Genomic DNA, 20436 nt, shown 5'->3' on the forward strand with positions numbered 1-20436 from the left:
GCGCCGCGGGGACCGCGGCAGAGGATTACGGTGAGGCCGGGAGCCCCGAAGCCATCCTAGGAAAGCCATCTATGCATGCTGCATGACGCTGCGTCTACACTACACACGATGGCTACTTCATCGAAGCGCCGGTGTACGGTGGCCGGGCTCTCACCTAAGCGCGCCGCTGTTTCAGTTCCAGAGATTGTGACTGTCTCAGCGTCTTTTGCAATGCGCAAGCCTGTACTGTTGCCCGCTTGCCTGCACACAAAAACCGTTATCACGGCTACCCAGATATTTCCCGGAAAAGGTGTAATTTCTGGTGTCCCGGCCACGGCCGATGGTGCTATAAATGTAGTGACGATGCCCACTGCTCAGTGCCCATCTCCACATATAAGCACAGCCCTTCACACAGGGCTCGCGCCCATAAAAGCGACTCAAGTCGATCACGCGCACTACATAGTAGACGTGCCCACTCCTCAGTGCCAACAATCACTATGTCACACGCGTCATGTGGTTTCTGTAAAAACGAAACCCATGCACGTTCGTCCGGCCACGGCCGATGGTGCTATAAATGTAGTGACGATGCCCACTCCTCAGTGCCCATCTCCACATTTAAGCACAGCCCTGCACACAGGGCCTGCGCCCATAAAAGCGACTCAAGTCGATCGCGCACACTGCATAGTAAGCGTGCCCACCCCTCAGTGCCCACAATTACTATGTCATACGCGTCATGTGGTTTCTGTAAAAACAAAACCCATGCACGCTCGTCCGGCCACGGCCAATGGTGCTATAAATGCAGTGACGATGCCCACTCCTCAGTGCCCATCTCCACTTGTAAGCACAGCCCTGCACACAGGGCTCGTGCACATAAGATCGACACAGATCGGTCGAGCGCGCCGCATAGTAAACGTGCCCACTCCCCAGTGCGCACATACACTATGTCACATACGGCGCGTGGCTTCTGTAAAAACGAGGCCCGTGCACGTACGCTCTGCACAGGCAGACAGCGAGTTGAAAGTGGTAAATGTGCACATATGCAGCCCACAGTTACTCGCAGACATATCGAGTCCCACGGGACCTGCTCAGCCTTCCCCAGTCGGTTAAGCGCCGGGACGGGGTCGAGGAGGAGCGATCTGCCCGCTGTGATCAGCGCGCTCCCCGCCTCAAATGCGCAGCACATCCGAGCGCCGCCGTTGCCCGGTCAACAGAGCGCGCTTCGCATCCAGCCCTTAGCCATTCATGCAGATGCATGGTCAGCGCTTCCAGGGGTTTCGGATTGGGTGCTGGGCATTATAAAGAGAGGCTACTCGCTACAGTTTTTTCGAAGCCCTCCGCGCTTTTCAGCGCGCGTCGAAACTACGGTCAAAACAGAAGTAGCACACATACTTCTGGCTGAAATATCAAAACTGTTGAGCAAAGGGGCTGTAGAGCCTGTGTCTCAAGCTCAAAGCGAGGGGGGGCTGTACAGCAGATACTTTCTGGTGCCCAAGAGAGACGGGGGTCTCAGGCCCATACTGGATCTAAGACAGCTGAACAAGGCATTGATGAAACGCAGTTTCAAAATGCTTACGACCAGGAAACTCCTCGCGCAGATTCGCAGAGGGTACTGGTTCATGTCAATAGATCTGAGGGACGCGAATTTTCAAATACAGATAGCGTCAAACCACAGGCGATATTTGAGATTCGCCTTCGAGGGCCAGGCATACCAGTTTACAGTCCTCCGTGGCTCCTCGTACGTTTATGACCACAGGGCCGTTTTACTCGATCACCTCGAGAAGCTCGGCCTCAGTGTCAATTGGGCAAAGAGTTCGCTGAACCCCAGTCAGACGATTCTGTTTCTGGGTATAGTTCTGAACTCGTGTTCCATGACGGCGCTGCTGTCACCACAGCGCGTGATGGGCATTCAGCGCGCAGCGAGCTCTTTCCGCTGCGGCGCGGCCTGCTCCGCATGCGCCCCCTGCAGTTCTGGCTGAAGACGCGGGTGCCGCGCAGAGCGTGGGCGTCTGGCCGGCTGCATCTCAAGGTCAATCAGAGCTGTGTCACAGCTCTGGCACCTGGAACAGCGAACGGCTGGTACCGATCAGGTGTAAGCCTGGGGACTTCCCCGAATGTGAAGATGGTGTCGACGGACGCCTCCACTTCGGGATGGGGAGTGCTGCTCGAGGGCAGAACGTCCTTTGGCCTATGGTCAGAACAGGAAAAGCTCCATCATATCAACTGCCTGGAAATGCTGGCAGTGAAGAACGCGCTGATGCGCTTTTGTCTCCAAATCAAGGATCTCCACGTCTTAGTCCATTCGGGCAACATGTCTGTGGTGTCCTACATAAATCGCCAGGGCGGTCTCGGGTCCTGAAACCTGTACTGGCTAGAGGAACGCCTCCTGGTTTGGGCTCAGTGCGACGTGCGTTCGCTGAGGGCAGTGCATGTGCCTGGGCTACAGAATCTGGGTCCAGACAGGCTGTCCAGAGGCAATGTGCCTACGGGCGTATGGTCTCTATACCCGCAAACAGTCCGGCTGTTGTGGGAGAAATTTGGCAGGGCGGAGGTGGACCTCTTCGCGTCCCACGAAAACGCTCGCTGCCCTGCGTTCTTTTCCAAGAACGAAAGCGCGCTGTCACAGGAATGGCCGTGCTGCCCGCTTTATGCTTTCCCTCCCGTCTCCCTCCTTCCGCAGATGATAGAACGGGTGAGAGAAACGAGATGTTCAATACTGCTTGTAGCACCTCTTTGGAAGATCCAACCATGGTTCCCAGATTTGATGCAGTTAGCAGATGTCGCCCCGTGGCCAGTACCGTTGAGGAGGGACCTCCTCTCGCAGGCCAGGGGCTCGATTTGGCACCCTCAACCGGAGTTGTGGTCCCTCCATGTGTGGGCGCTCAACGGCTACCCGCTGATCTCGCAGTGGGAGTGCTGAATACCATCACTCAGGCTAGAGCTCCGTCGACACGACGTCTGTATGCCTCGAAGTGGTCGGTGTTCTCCAGCTGGTGCACAGCTCGAGGATATTCACCCCTTAGTTGTGAGGTGACGGAGGTTCTCTCCTTCCTAAAGGAGCTGTTGGATAAGGGCAGAGCCCCATCCACGCTCAAAGTTTATGTGGCGGCCATCGCAGCGTTTTCTGAAACAGCGCTCGGTCAGTCAATAGGAAGGAACGGTTTGGTCATCCGGTTCCTCAGAGGAGCTAGGAGGCTGAATCCTCCCAGACCTCCATCATGTCCCTATGTGGGACCTCGTGGCGGTTTTGGAGGCCATGAAGGGTCCCCCTTTTGAGCCTATCCAATCGGTTAGCCTTCAGCATCTGTCGTTCAAGAAAATATTCTTGTTGGCTCTCGCTTCGGTGAAGCGTGTGGGTGATTTGCACGCGCTCTCGGTGAGCCAGTCATGCTTGGAGTTTGGGCCTAATGACTCAAGGGTCATACTCAAACCTAGGCACGGTTATGTGCCGAAATCCCTCAACACGCCGTTTCGGGCTCAGGTTATTGCCCTGTCTACCCTGCCAGTGTCAGGAGAGGATAGAGACTCGAGTCTTCTTTGCCCTGTCAGGGTTTTAAGAGCTTATGTATGCTGCCTTTCGGCAGACGGAGCGGCTGTTTGTCTCGTTCGGTGGACGTTCCAAGGGAATGGCTGTTTCGAGACAGACTCTATCCAGATGGATAGTGGACGCCATAGCGTTAGCTTACGCTTCCAGGGGCCTTCAGTGCCCGTTTGGCATCAGAGCACACTCCACAAGAGGCGTCGCCTCGTCGTGGGCGTGGTCTACTGGGATCTCCTTGCAGGATATATGTATGGCGGCAGGTTGGGCCTCGCCGTCTACATTTATCAGGTTCTATAACCTGGAGGTTCCCGCCTTGCAAGCAAGGGTGCTGTCGGTATAGTCGAATCAGGGCCCTGAGGGGAATTCTGAGTTCATGAGCGATATGCGCTGCCGACTGTTATATGGGCAGTATTGCGTAAGACCCGCATTGCCACATTGGTCAGGCTTTGCCTCGGCTGTGTGATGTCATATTGCCGCATCTACGGATGCTGCTAGATATGGGACGGAGGGCTTTCCCCCTTTTCTGTCCTGGACTCTCTGTGAGTCCCTCAGGTGACTGTGCACTGTAAATCCTGGGCGTTGCTTCAGGTTTATTGGTGTGTGATCCCTGCGCGCACGGCATTTTGCATTGGGTTCCCGTAGCGTCTTAGCTAAGACGCAGTACGAAAGAGCTCTCGTAAGAGAACGTACTCGGTTACTAAACGTAACCTCGGTTCTCTCTAGAAGAGCGAACGAGTACTGCGTTCACTGCCGTGCGCACGATTCACTCTGGTTCGCTTCGGCGATGTAATAAATCAGGTGACTGAGCCTTTTCGAGCTCCTTTTATAGGTTGGGCCACACGCGTTTCGGCGGGAAGTGGCAAGACGGGCGCGAAGCAACTCTGAACATCCACAACAATGGACTCCATTGAATTCGGAGAGTTATTGTTTTTCAATAGGAAGGCTGCACTTATTTTTGTGTATTATATTATTATTTGTGGAACAGTGTAATTTCTGTTAGTAAGCAGCCCCAAGCAAAAGTGTGTTAGAGAGTGTAAAGGAAAACTTGAACATGTCCCAAGGAAGGTCTTTTTTTGATGTCTTAATTTTAAAGCAAGGCTGTTTGAAGTTGGACCTGTTGGGGGTTTAATAAAGGTCCTTATTGAATTGGATTTCATCTCTTACTTTTTATATAATTTCATCTCTTACTTTTCAGCTATTTTCTTCATGTGTTAATATTTAAGTTTGACTGGCCAATTCTCATGTAGATTTTTTGTAGATATTAGTTTGCTAAAATTTTTGAAATCTAGCAATTTCTGCTAGATTCTGCTTTAAACTCAAGTAACTTGGCAATAGAGCATGAGAAAAAAAAATATAATGTTGCCCTAACTTGATAAAACAAGTTAAACCAACATCTTTTTTTTAGTTCTCTCAAGTAAAGTTTAAGTCCACATTACTTGATATAGAAAGTTGAGTCAACAAATCGTGAGTTGTATCAATTATGTATTCCATGTTTAGCCAACTTGATTCACAGTTGTAGGAACTTGATCAAATAAATTCAACCAACATCTCTTCAAGTTATCTCAAATAATATTTTAAAGTCTAACTTACTTGACACAGGAAGTTGAGTAAACAGACGGCATGTTGCATCAATTCGTGTTTTGAAGTGTAATAAACTTGACACTATAAGTTGACTCAAATTAACTCAGTCAAAGCAACAAGATGACTTGACTTAGTTGAGTCAACTAGTCTTTTTTTACAGTGTACAGGATATACAAATCTTTACAAATCCCTTATATGATATTTAAATTATATATATATTTTTTATGCAAATATATTTTACTATTATATAGATATATTTGAGCCTCTAACTCTAACTTTGAGCATATGTAATGATTAGTCCACTGAAGGCGAGCGTAGTGAGAACCCAAGTGCAGTTTATTTACAAAAGTGAAAACCAAAATCTAAACAATAAACAAATACTTGACTTGACTTGACTTGACTTGACGATGAACAGACTTGACATGAACAGACTTGACTTGAACAGACTTTACGTGGCATGAACAGACTAGACTCACGACAGTAGGTTACAACGTTAAAACATGACAAAGACACAAGGACAAAAACCTGACTATTTATAACAGACAAATATGGACACATGACATGAACAAACCAATGGGGAACAAGGCACATGACTAAGACAATGAGAACATGACACATACACAGGCCAGAGATACATGAGGGCGAGGGAAGCATAACACAAACATGATAAACAAAAACTACAAAATAAAAGACGATGGAATGAGATGGATCATGTAACTGGAAGATCTGCAAATAAATAACTTGTGTACATATACAAATAATTTGTAACAGGTAAGAAAGGTCTACAAATGATACGTAACACATTTACAAGTAATGAATAGTTTACACTTCAGATAAGGGGATGCAGAAAGCTTTGTAAATTATTTATCCATGCGTTGTTTAAACATCATCTATAACAGATGTTGAACACTTTGTAGTGTGTACTAAGTACTGACTGGTGAGGGTATAGACAGCTGTCTTCTCTGACACACATGGAGTCTTTAACCCTGTGCACCTGATGTGAGCTTCAGTGGAAGGTAAAAGTGGTCACTTCATCACTAGATCCACACACTCCACACAGAACACAAGTCTGTGCTGATGAGAGAAAGGATTTAACACAACCCACTGGAATCACCTGACTAAGGCATTTATAAATGTTTATCCACTTCAAAACAAATGAGTTACTCTTCTACTCTTCTTCTACTAAATAGTGCTTTAGCATACCTGCATATTTGTGCTTTTGAACACTGATAATTTACTAATGGTGTATTCATCATTTGTTTATGATAAACAATTGTTTATTGAGATAATTATACAAAACAATTTTGACATAAATACTTCAATGATTTATAAGTAATAAATAATGTATCAACTAATATCTTATAAACCATCTACTAATGATCAGTTTGATTTATTTTTCATATTTAAGATAACTTACAACACATTTGTAAATCGTTAGCATACCACTCATTAATCATTTATGAACATATAGTTATGTTTTGTAAATGATTCATCATTAACCAATAACTTATAAGTGACTTATAACTGAATTAATAAAACATTACTAAAATGTTAACTTATTACTTATTAATAATTAATGAAAGTATAGTCATGTTTTGTAAATGATTAGTTCATCATTAACTAATAATTTATAAATGACTTATAACAGGATGTTATTATAAAGTGTTAAGACTTATTCAGAAAACAAACACATGACTTCTGCATCACAATGAATGTCTTACTGTTTCGACCTCTTGCTTCAGTCTGGCTGAGTTTTCGGTCGTTATTTGCATAACTTTCTTCATCTCTGTCCATTCCCATCTCATTGTACTTGCTGCAGGTCTCGTTGTTGTCCTTTATATAAACACTCGCTAGTTCCATGATCACTTCACTTCAGCTGTGGACTTTTGGAGGATGAGTGCAGTCATAAATATAGAGAACCTCCCCTAGAATTTACATACTGCTGACTGTCAAGAATGCAAACTTTGATGAACTGTACAGTTTCACAACAAAAATGTGACTGATGTCAAACATGTTGGCTTAATGAACGCCCACCCCACCCCCTTTTATTTTGCAGAAACTTCCCTTTATTTTGCAGAAAAACAGCAACTTACTGCATATGCACTCATTCCACACATCCATTCTGACCTTTCAATACCAGTATTATTTGTGCTCAGTGTCACTAAGAGCTGATGAACTACAGTCTGATGTGCTATACTCAAATGCACATTTCTTTCCAAGTAGAAGGATGCTATTTTTCTTACATTTATTTGATTTGAATTTTACATCCTGCTGAACTTGAATTTGTTGGAAAATTGAACTTCCACAACGAGGTTACATTAAAAATACTCTGAAGTAAAAAGTAATTTATCAGTTATAAACAGTTCAAAATTGCATTCCCGCATCAGTAATATATCAGTACTTCCTAAAAGTTTGTTGTTTTGGATAGTGAATAAGGGGATGATCAGAACAGATGATCTTGCTTAACTATATTTATTATGGATATTTGCTTAGATATGCATGTTTCACAACACTGCTTTTGAAATGGTGGTGTGTGAACAAGTCATGCTTAGGTATACACTGATTAATCGCTGTATAACAGGATAATTACTAAAAAAGCAACAGTCAAAAGCAACTCATAACTCACATTTAACAAATTTAAGTTGAAAATGAGGCAACACCAATTTTTCTGTTTTATAACATTTAATTTCATCAATGAGCATCTCAAAGCAATAGTCTGGCATTTGACTAATTCGTTGCAGCCAAAGCGCAGATCCTGCCATTGTATTTTTCTTTGAGTTCAGTGCTAGTCTTGCTCTGCTCCAAGCTGGGCCAAAACTCCAACCTGTCCTCTCACCCAAATTATCCAACCCATAAATATAATGAAGTATTAACAAACTTTGATGCAATAAATAGGAAATGATTTAAAAATGAGCATCCCTCCAAAACAGAGAAAACATCTTTCAGAAACATCTACGTGTCTGTCTCTTTTAAAGTGTTAATAGTGTATATAATTTGTTGTATTTATAGGGGTTTTTATAGCACAATTCTATAATTAGGGCACTATTATAGAAAGGCAAACAGCTATTTAAACTAAGTGAAAATAACATTTTCTAAGCGATAGGTGCTATTTACACTAAGTGCAAATAGCAGGATGCTAGTGCAAATAGAAGCATTTTTAGTGATATTGTGCAAATAACTATAGATTTTACTTACACAATGTTAAAATTTTACTACTTATTGAAAACAGTGGCAATTATCTGCACCTCAGTATTGTAGTACATTGTAAAACAGTAAGCAATATTAACTTTTTGAGTGTAAAATTAAATTTAAATTCAAAATATTAAATTGATGCCACACTATTGCCACACCTATCCTAACCCTACCCAATACTTTATTTTCAAGTTTTTTATTATATTCTTAATTTTCATTGAAAATAAAAGTTTTTCTGATGTAATTTAAAATGATACAAAAAGGCAGATTCAAACCCAGGTAGATCACTGTGAAATGAACACATCAAACATTTAACCATTTTCACCACTAGAGCTGATTAACTATTGGTTGTCTTTTGTAGTGTTGACTAGCCGAATCACACGTTGGTGGGTGGAGATAGTGTAAATAGACACTCCATTACAGAAACCCCCTGGATTTTCGGCCATGGGTTCACAGGCTTTCTTATTATGGTGAGCCTTAAGACTATTCTCCTTTTTTTGAAGACTGCAGTTTTCTGTTTCAGCAGGAGCGAGAACTTTACCTGCTGTAGATTAACAGTATAACTGTGTGTGTCTTCTTTGCAGTTTTTTAGAATTATTTTTACAATTATACCTTCGGCACACACCCATTCTGACAGATTTTGTGAAGATTTCCTTCCTTCTGGGTTGGATGGTAAAACTTCAAAAGGCGGAAGAAACATGGAAGAATGACCACATGTGTCATACAGCATTCCTTGTACTGCAACATTATTTATATAAGTAATCAGCTGTGAAAATAATGTCAAAATAATCATAATTATAAGGGGTAAAATGATAGTGGCTTACTGTGAATTTTCAGTGTGTGTGTGTAATAATATATATATATTTGTTTAATAACAATGGAAATTTAAAATAATGATAAGTTGTTTAACAATGATTCTGTCATGATGTGCCTATTGTGTAGGAACGAGGAGACGAAGGAGATCCAGAACAGTAATAAAAAGTCTTTAATAAAACCAAAATCCCAGGGAACACACCCATAGCACACAGAGTAGACGTTTAAGACTGCACGCAGAACTCACAAAACACAGTGCTGAAAAACACATGACACGTAACCAGGGAGAACTGACATAGGTGGAGTAATTAATCAAAACCCATGGAAACTAATGAGGGAACACCAGAAATCAAAGAACACAATCAACATGTGAGAAACTAGGACACATTGTGAACAAGGAACATGTGGGGGAGGAAAACACAAGACACAGGAACACGGAACTGGCATTACTCCCCCCTCTCGGAAGGCACGTCCGAGCGCCACACAATATCCAACGGGGAGGGGAGGTGGGTACTCTGGAGGCCCCTCAGGACAGGCTTACACAAGATGGCAGGCCCCAGAGCGGTACCCATTCTGAGATCCCTGGTGGATCAGGCAATTCAGGGCACCATGGCAGATCAAGCAGAGGGAGCCATGGCGGAGCAGGGAACTCAGGGGGCCATGGCAAAGCAGCCTCCGTGGCCTTGACCCTTGGCCTGACCTCTATGACCAAAGCCCTACAGCTCCCCCCAAAAGAAAAATCATTGGAGGAAATTTCTGATTCAGATGGCACTCTGTGGGTCAGAAGTAGGAACAGCTGCCCTCCCTGTGCTTAATATAGGAACAGGAACCTTCTCTGGGCTTGGCTTAGGGACTGAAGCCCTCCTTGGGCTTAATGTGGGGACTGGAGCCCTTTCTGGAGAGGACTCAGGGGCTGGAGCTGACACTGGACTTTTGGAGGATGAGTGCAGGCATAGAGAACCTCTTCTAGATTTTACATACTGCTGACTGTCAAGAAAGCAAACTTTGATGAACTGTACAGCCTCACAACAAAAATGTGACTGATGTCAAAATGTTGGCTTAATGGAATTTCCCCCCTTTATTTTGCAGAAACTTCCCTTTATTTTGCAGAAAACATTAAAAATGAACTTTCTGCATGTGCAATCATCTGCATGTGTACTCACTCAGAGCATACTGACTGCTGAGGGGACTATAAGTGTATGTTAAAGAGGCGCTTACATGACAAACTAAAGTGTAAACTGGCAAAAAAGGCTTATTTCTTTCACATTTACCTGTAAAAATAAAATAAAACTGGTTCCTCTATGATTACCAGCCAAAGAACCGGTTTTGGTGCCGTTCACACATTTTTTTTTAATGTACCCCAAGTTGCTGCTGCTCATCCTGCTGCTTCCACCAATGCTGCTGTTCCTGCAGTTAATTCAGCTGGTCCCATCTTAGCAGTCATCACTTCTATTGCATCACACATAATGAATGGCAACTAAAAAAAAATAAAAAAAATAACCTTTCTAATGAATGGCTACTATATATACTAGTGTATATTGTGGCCTAATGGTTAGAGGGTTAGGCTTGTAACCAGAATCTCATGGGCTTGAGTCTCAGTACAATCAGGAATTGTTGGTGAGGGAAGTTAATAATCAGTGCTCTCTCCGACCATCATTACTGAAGTGCCCTTAAACAAGATACCAAACTTAAGGTTCACTTTACTTTCATAAAGTTCTAAGAAAAATATATAAGTTCAAACAACATTAAATGTTACACATTTTATGAGGAGATTACTTGTATTTCCGACTCACAGCTGTGACTGTGAAACACGTGACATAACAAGCAACGCTGTCCAGCTGGAGGCGACTAACAGACTGAGAAAAACAACTGATCTTTATTCTGAAGGTGAAATAATGAGATTGGTATAAATGGAGGTCGGAGCCTGCTCCAAATGGGTGGGTAAGCTCCAAATGGGTTGGACTTCAGCTACAAGTGGGCTGTACAAACCTACAGAGGCTTTTTGATTGGTTTATTTAATGTCATGGCAGTAATGCACGCTGCGAATCGTCAAAACAAAAAAGACGATGACAACTTCCGTAGGCTTTTCAGCACCAAAAAAAGATAAGTTTGAAGGTTTAAGTTTGTTATACAATTTTTAGACTTGTACAACGTATTACAAGTTGTGAAAACGTACAGTATCTTGGCGGTTGATGTTTTGTCTTAGGTTTAGATGTTTTAGACTTATATTTAAATGATAAATTCAAACTTTTAATATATTTGGTAGTTTCATAAAAATGAGTCTTAGTTATCAGGTTCCATAGCCTATTTAGGTGCCGATGGTAGGCGTATGATTTTAGCGTGTGTAATTTAGCGCGGATCGGGTAACAGGCCAAATATTAACGGGTCTGGGCAGGTGCGGATTTAATTTTGATATTATCATGGGCGATGGGTCGGATCTGGTGCTGACCTTTACCGGTATGGGCGGGCACAGGTCTCCAAAAATGGACCCGTGCAGGACTCTGAACTGCAGTGTCCACTAACATGCATTACACTTCAATAAGGTGTAGAATTAATTTTGTCATTGTGGAAAAAACAAATAAACAAAAACATTCTGTTTACTTCGTGTTACAGAACGTTCAAGTCTGGGTGGCCAAAAGTTTGCAACATTAATGACATTTTACTTTATTAGGCTATTTGCTGTAAGCTAATTCAAATAATTACATTTAAAGCATTTAAAGCCCTGTTTTTGTCAACAGTTATTTATTTATTTATTATTTATTTAATTTTTTGCACGGTTTAAAGGAGTCATTTCATGCCCATTTTCCAGAAGTTTATATGATTCTTTAGGGTCTTAATGAAAAGTCTGTACCATAGTTTGTTTAAAATTTCTCAATGTTAGTGTAAAAAACACAATTTTTAACCTGTCAAAAACAGCTCTTTTCAAAACAGGAATGTTTGTGGGATTCTCCTTTAATGCTAATGAGCTCTGCTGACTCAGCCCCTCTCTTCCATCTGCTCTATAGATAGAGTCGGCATCTAGTCGTGACGCGTAGAACAATTTTAGTCTCTTTTAACTTTAATATTCATATACACTAGTCCATATCGATATTTGATTCATTTTACAGCCCTACTGTAGATGTATTCATTCAAAAATAGCCAAATTCTGTGACGCTCTGCTTTATACAGCAAGTTCCTTTTGTGACTGGATTCCGTGATTCTATACGTGTCGTTTCGCAAACACAGACGGGGTTAATTTATGAATGAAAGTGTAAAAGTTCAGACACAAAACTAAGTTGTTACATATCCTCACGCTCTTTTCTAGTGGTATCACGTAGACTACACCTCTTAGCAGACGCGTTTCATGTGCGTTTAGGTTCGACACTAGGCTAACGTTACATAGTTTTGCTTCAGGTAAGTTAGAATGATAAGGCTAATGCATGCCACTTTCTGAAATAACCTTACACAGTTTTGATAACGTTAATAATGAACACAATGTTAACGTAGCCTTCTGTGATGATATGCGGATTGCACACATACACATATAGTCTTGGGATTTCCACAACTTCCCTTGATCATCCTCTCAACGTATTGCTTGGAGCCATTTTGTCATCCTTTTCCGGTTCTGTATGTTTATTAGGAAGGATGTAGAACTTCAATTCATATTTTTTTTGTTTATTTGAGGTGTTGAGGTACAGAAAACCACACACCAACTCTTCGGCATGATTGTCCCATGTATTTCAATTGGCACCAAGGCAATGTTTTCCCTCACGGGCTAAATTCACATAACGTGACGCGGTGTTCCCAGGGGCGTTCCCAGACCAACTGTCTGTATGTATGAGAGACTGTTTACTTTAGCCACATTCATAGCGAAATTTTCTAATTAGCACATTATTAGGAAAGGCGATTTTCAATGATTCATTTAAATACATTATACTAACTGCTGGAGGCTGGATCATGAAGGATTCGTACGAATATAAAAGCATTTAAGTAGATCAAGGGTGCATTTCTTTCATTTCTCCAAACGTAAATTAATCCTCCGCAATTTCAGTCGCTGGAGTCATGCTCGTCTGCATCTTGGACTGATGACAGCTCACCCAGGGCGGGTGTAGGACCAAACCCACTATAGGTAGTGGGCAAAGTTACATCCAGTGGACATCTTTTTTATGTTTTTGCTGATGTTGAAAAGACGTCCACTGAGGAGCCTGAATGAAAGTTTTTACGATGTCTTTTTTTGACGTGTTCTGTACGTCCGATTTAGACATTCAAAAAACCTTCTTACAAGGTTAAAAACTAGTTCAAAAGTGGTCAGTGGACATATTTTCATCATCATTTAAGGTTCATTTAGGCATAACTTATACTGTTTCTGGACCAAATCAACACTCTCAGGATGCATTAGATTTAGACTCATGTTATTTCAATGTAATTTCCAGACACTGTTTATCCTAAAATCAAGAAAATAAAATAATCTTTATGAAATAAAGAAATAACTGACGATTGAGCATGTGGTAAAATCAACTGCAAATCAACGACATTAAATCTCTGAAGATCTCAGCAGAGGAAGATCAAACATCTCCACAAACTGCTTCACCAACTTCACTCATTAGATTGACTTTATTTCTATCAGACATCTAGAGAAGCTCTTATTGAGAATTAAGAGAGGTTTAGATGTTGATATTTTATTCATTTGAAGTCACCATTGGGGTGGGCAGTCTTTGGTTTAGTTGGGATCTTGGTCCTCATACTTCTTGTGTTAGCTTTTTAACTGTGGCTGGCTGTTGTAACTGTGTGTTATAAAGCACTCTTATTGTGCTAGAAAGCGGAGAACTCAAGCGTTAGCATCTTGCTGTCAATTGTGACAAAATTATAGCAAAATAAAATATTAGTGTTTTGTTGCAACTATATTTATTTTCATGGATAGAAATCTTGTAGAAAAAAACAATGTACATATTTTTTTAGAAAATGCAAGATATGCATTTTGGATATGCATCACATCAATGTTGACAATCAAAACAAAAAAGTTTGGAAAATAAGGATGAGTTTGAGCTATGAAGTGGTTTTGATTGTCACCGTTGTTGTGATGCATATCCGGAATCTTGATCTCTGTGTGTGAGTACAAGATTTTGCTCAAAATATTTAAATTGCATGCATTTTGTCCATCTTCAAAATAAGCAAGTATTTTGTTATTGGTACCTGTACTGTAGCTTTAATAATCTTGGGTCTATAAATGAGAAAAAAAAATTAACAAAGCTAACTTCATGACCTCAGTTACTTAATATGTAATGACTTTTTCATCATCAACAAAAAAACTGATACCACCTGAGCTCTTTTAAAGGTCCTGTTTTTTGTGTTTTTTTAGCTTTGATTGTGTTTACAGTGTGCAATATAATGTGTTCATGTTTCGCGTGTAAAAAAAACTGTATTTTTCACACAACTAACTTATCTGTATACCGCTGTTTTCACTGTCATAAAAACGGACCGATGACTTCCTTGTTCTATGAAGTCCCTCCTTCAGAAATACGCAACGAGTTCTGATTGTGCAAGCGGTTCCTGTGTTGTGATTCGACAGCAGCTTAAAAGCTAAACAGCGTTGCCCTTTGTGTAATAAGTTTCAGAAACTGTTAAACGCACCAACTTAAATAATAAAATACACTTACCGGTTGTGGTCCATAAACAACACCTTCTCCAGACAAAGAGGGAACTGCTCCATCTTTCAAGAATAATCTTTGTGTGAATCCGGCATTAAACTGATTGAGATTGAGGAAGCTGTCCTCAGCAAAATGTGCTGCACATAGTTTTACATGTGGATTATAATTTTTGGGAACAGAGTTAAAAATAAAGTGTAACCATTGATCTCTAAGTACAGCGTCCCTGGGAAGGCCAAACAAAGGTAATTGGACTGAAAATAACAGCGTTTCGACGAAATGGCGACAAACATACTCTACAAACACAACTCTTCCTCCTTCTCCGTGAGAGCGCAACAAGATCACGCCCCCTTTTTTTGTGTATTCCTGTGGGCAGATTCGAGGTTAGTCAAAAAACTGTTCTAATGACATCATTAATGAAGGAAGTAGAAGGATGTAGTCCAAACTGGTCATTCGAAGAAATAGCTGGACCAAGATTCCAACTAAACCAAACACTGTCCACCAAAATGGTGACACATGCTCAATCGTCAGTTATTTCATTATTTCATAAAGATTATTTTATTTTCTTGCAGAGGTGGGAGTTTCAAGTCACAATTAGTCTTCAAGTCATATCCAAGTCCTCAAAGGGTTAAAGTTAATGAGATAATTAAGTGACTAATTAAATGATGATTGTACAGTAGTGACGAACATCTGCTGTTAACAATCAACATCACTGAAGTAAAGAGAAACACAATAGCTACAACTGAATTTAGCCACAGCTAGTGATGGCAAGATGAAGCCTCATGAAGCTTTACGATTTTCAGCCAAGTGGTTCACAAAAGGGTTAAATTCTGGAAACTTAATTTGCTCACAATACCACCTGGTGGCCAACGAGTGTAAAACAAGCAGATATATTACAGACAGAGGTGTAAAGTCCAGGGGTCAGAAAGTAAAAGTCCTGCCATATTTTTGTTCCACCCATGAACTCAGCAGTTCGTGAAAAAATATATCCTCACCATTGTCTCTCAATGCAAGCGGCCATCTTGCCAACAACATCTTGTTTTGACATCTCGCGTGGTTCTATCCCAGCAGGCACAGTACATCAATGTGATGTCAGGAAGACGCTGGACTCCAACTAATCCAACGTCAGTCAGACGTCATTTTTTGGTTGAAAATGAAAGTCGGGTTGACACGTGTGATTTGGACAACTGGAGGCATCGCCCCCTCACTCTGACCATCCCGCCCCCTCACCCAATATGAGTGTGAAAATAGATTGTAATTGAAATGAATGAAATATAATGGTTTATTTAAAAAATATATACTGGCCAAATGCATAGGTTTTCTAGCATTATGATGCTACTATAGCAACTATTTAGGACAGTCCATTTCACAAAGTCACATTTAATTGTTACTCTGACACAAATCCCTGCGCAAGCGGTGCAACTAAGAAAGCAGAACTAGTAAGCTATGATGAAATATTTTTTATGAGATGATTTAGCTGTATTGCTATTGTTTGTTGCTGTTAAAGTAGCTCTAACTTAAAATATGCATCTGTTAAATGGGTCGCTATGAATGTATTATGAGCTTGTGTTTAATTGTAAAGCAGACATAATTATTTCTGGTGGCTCCGGTGGTAAAACTGTTGCCGAAAACTGCTCACATTATTATTTCCTTGATGTCAGATTTTTGAATTTAGTGCCTATGCGATTTTGTTTTAATCAATACTTTGCCATCTGTATTTGCTAAGTAGCTTTTAATAGGTTAATTCACACAGAACGCATTTTTCATTCCCTGCTGTACTTCTGCATTGTATTTCAATGTAAATACGCTACCTGACGTCTTGAACGCTGCGCTTTCATCTCAGATCTTTGGTAGCTTCACGCACATCATTCTCGTGCATAATAGCCTACATCATTCTAAAACACGCCACTCAAGATAGAGGTCTGAAAGCCCATCGGGTCCCAAATCCATTCGGGCCGGGCTCGGGCCATTTTTTTCCTTTACAGAACCGGCTCATCAGTGCTGCACTGGCGCCGGCTCTGTCCTCATATATGATAAAGATGACTTATGTCGCTGTGTACTGGAAGCTTATGTCACTTAAACAAATTCCTTGTATGCGCAAGCATACTTGGCAATAAAGCTCATTCTGATTCTGATTTTGATTCTGATCTTGGACCAGGTACTTCATGTGTTAGCTGCTGTAATTGTGTGTTATAAAACACTTGATGTGGCAGAGTGCATTGAGCACCAAGCGTTCACATCTTGCTGTTAATGGTGACAAAATTACAGCAAAATAAAATGTTAAAATTTTGTTGTAACTGTGTATTTATTCTCATGGATAGAAACCTTGTAAAAAAAATAATGTACTTATTTTTAGTAATCATAATATTTCAAATGCATCCATTTTGTTCATCAAAATAAGCAAGGATCTTGCTCTCTGTGTTTTTACTGTAGTGCCAAAAGGTTTGGAGACTATAAATAAAAAAATAAAGACTAATTCCATGATTTAAGATACTATTTTGTACAACAACGAGCTGACAACACCTGAGCTCTCTTAATTTTTTCTCCATTTGCTGCAAAAACTGTGTTCCACAAACACACAGTTATTGCTACCAGCAACAAGCTGATACAAAAGGTACTTGGACCAAGATTCCAACTAAACCAAACACTATCTACCACAATGATTACTTCAAATGAATCAAATATCAACATCTAAACCTCTCTTAATTCTCAACAAGTGCTTCTCTAGATGTCTGACAGAAATAAAGTCAATCTAATGAGTGAAGTTGGTGAAGCTGTTTGTGGAGATGTTTGATCCTCCTCTGCTGAGATCTTCAGAGATTTAATGTCTTTGATCTGCAGTTGATTTTACCACATGCTCAATCATCAGTTATTTCATTATTTCATAAAGATTATTTTATTTTCTTGATTTTAGGACAAACACAGTGTCTGGGAATTACATTAACATAACATGAGTCTAAATCTAATGCATCCTGAGAGTGTTGATTTGGTCCAGAAACAGTATAAATTATGTCTTAATGAACCTTAAATTATGTTGAAAATATGTCCACATTTAAAGATTTAAAAATAAAATAAATTGGTAGAAAAACACTTTTTGGCTCTGATTTTCCTCTTCCTGTCTGTTCAGTTCAGTCCTGCTGGACTGAAGGAAACAGAACAATAAAGCAAATACACAATAATTAAGTGTGAAATGAAAACAAAAATATCAAGTTTACTCAACATTTTATTTAAAAAGAAACAGAAAGCCATGCAACTCAAAAGCAGTTTCACAGGCACTTAACATCAGAGTAAGAGAATAAATCAGAGTAATCTGGACACTTCAGACTTCTGTAGTTTACTGCGATTGCCCAGCTAACAGAATTTTGTTACAAGAACGTTCTCCAAATATTCAGTGTTGGTTCTTGGAACATACAAAATGTCCAGTTTTCTTGATGTTAGAGGGAAGTTTTTAAAAGGTATGATGTTCCTTAAACTTTCTTCCAACTTAATTTTGATTTAATATTCAACATTATAGGAACATTGATTTGTAACTTTCCAAGAACATAAAAATGTCCAATTTCCTTAATGTTAGTAGAATGTTATTTAAAGGTTAGTGTGACGTTCCTGATACATTCAATCATTCAAACACCTGCTGTGAACAAGCACGGAACACTCTCAGAAAATAAAGTACATAATTTTACCTTTAGGGGTACAATAGCTTGTCACTGGGGCTGTACCCTCAAGGGTACAACTTTTGTACCCTTGGCATAGGGTACAAATTTGTACCCTTGTGATTTGTACATTAAGAGACTAGTTTTGTACAGAAGTGGGAAGTCCAGGGGCCAAAAAGTAAAAGTCCAGCAGCCGATTTCACCAGAGGAACCAAGTCATTCCTTTGCAGTCACAAACGACTCTAAATCCCAAGTCCACAAAGAGTTAAAATTAATGAGATTATTAAGAGACTAATTAAATGATGATTGTGCATTAGTGATTACCACCTGCCGTTATTGAGAATTACAGAGGATCAGATGTTGATGTTTTATTGGTTAAAATGAAGACCATTATATCAGAAATGAGATCAGTGTTTGAATTACTTGTGCTCTTGACCCTTGACCCTTGACTTGTTGTGTTAGATCTCTCTCTGTATGTGACGTTGCGGAGAAGACAGTACTGTGACATATGAAAAACATATAGTCACAGTGAACTGATTTAACTGCATCTCAAATAATTTTTTTTTTTCGCTCTTATCACATGTTTAGGTTTTGGATAAGTGAAGCTACAGCATGCAAAAAGAAAAAAAAACATTGCTCTATTATTTACAGGGTATGCATTTTACATTTGTGTAACACATATAGAAGTTTGAACTCTAGAGCTTTTTAGACACACACACACAAATATATCAGGAACCAGCACATGAATCTCTACAATGGTGACAATCAACAAATTGCTTCATGTTGCAATACATGAATTACTCCCATAATGCACTGCAATATGAATAATAATTTTCACCACTGTTGAGGATCACATGATAAATGTTCATGGCTAAATGCCTAATTCCAAAGTGTTTTTTCCCACTTAATATTGAAGCTTTATATGGTGGCATTTGCATAATGAGATTTCTCTCTTTTTGTGAAATTGACATACAGTTGAGTATGGTGACCCATACTCAGAATTTGTACTTCGCATTTAACCCATCCAAAGTACACACACAGCAGTGAAGAGACCGCAGTCGTCTCTAACCACTAAGCCACAAACTCCTCTCTTTAAACGTAAAATCAAGAAATTTAATCAAGATCATTCAGTCATCAAAAGCATAAGTTACCTGCTAGATCAAGAGTTGTATCAGAATTTCACAAATGTTTGCTGCAAAACAATAATGCAATTGTTTTAGAAGCAAATTTATAAAAACTGCTTAAAGGCTCAAGAGCTCAACTGAAGCAAATACTCATTACAATTATGGTAGCAAAGTTTTTTTTTTCTTTTCAATTGATTTCATCCAAGGCTGTGCTTAAAGTCAGTTGTAGTTCTTGTGTTTCTCTTTTCTTCAGTGATGTTGATTGTTAACAGCAGGTGTTCATCACTAATGTATCTTCATTTAATTAGTCACTTAATTATCTCATTAACTTTTACTCTTTGCGGACTTGGGATTTGACTCAAGGCTTGTTTGTGACTTGAAAGGAATGACTTGGTTCCTCCTCTGATGAAATCAGCTGCTGAGTTCATGGGTGGAGCAAAAATATGGCAGGACTTTTACTATTTGGCCCCTGGACTACCCAAATCTGGTAAGAAACATGCGTAACCGTGCTATGACTTCGTCTCCGCCAAAAGAAAGAAACAGAAGAAACCGGATGTTCTTTTAAAGAGATTCAAGCAGCCAATCAGGGCTGGCTTTACATATCGTACCTTAACCTTTAAAAGAAACGGTACATATATGTACCTTTTAATGTTTGGGAACATATATGTCCCTTTTTGACCCTAAAAAACGTACATACATGTACCTTGTGGTCCAATAATAAGCCCTATGGGGTATGTTAGTGTAGATTGTACCTTGGGGGACAGAAATGGACTCCTAATGTACCCCTATTTTTGACAGTGAAAGGAAGAGAAATAAATACACAAATTACAACTTTCTTCAGCCACAGTCTTATATGAACTGAAGACAAAAGACATGACATCTCTCAAGATTTGATTAAACAACTCCACAAACAGCATCACCAGCACCACTCACAG

The sequence above is a fragment of the Carassius carassius genome, chromosome 6 (assembly GCF_963082965.1).
Source record: "Carassius carassius chromosome 6, fCarCar2.1, whole genome shotgun sequence".
Classification (NCBI taxonomy): domain Eukaryota; kingdom Metazoa; phylum Chordata; class Actinopteri; order Cypriniformes; family Cyprinidae; genus Carassius; species Carassius carassius.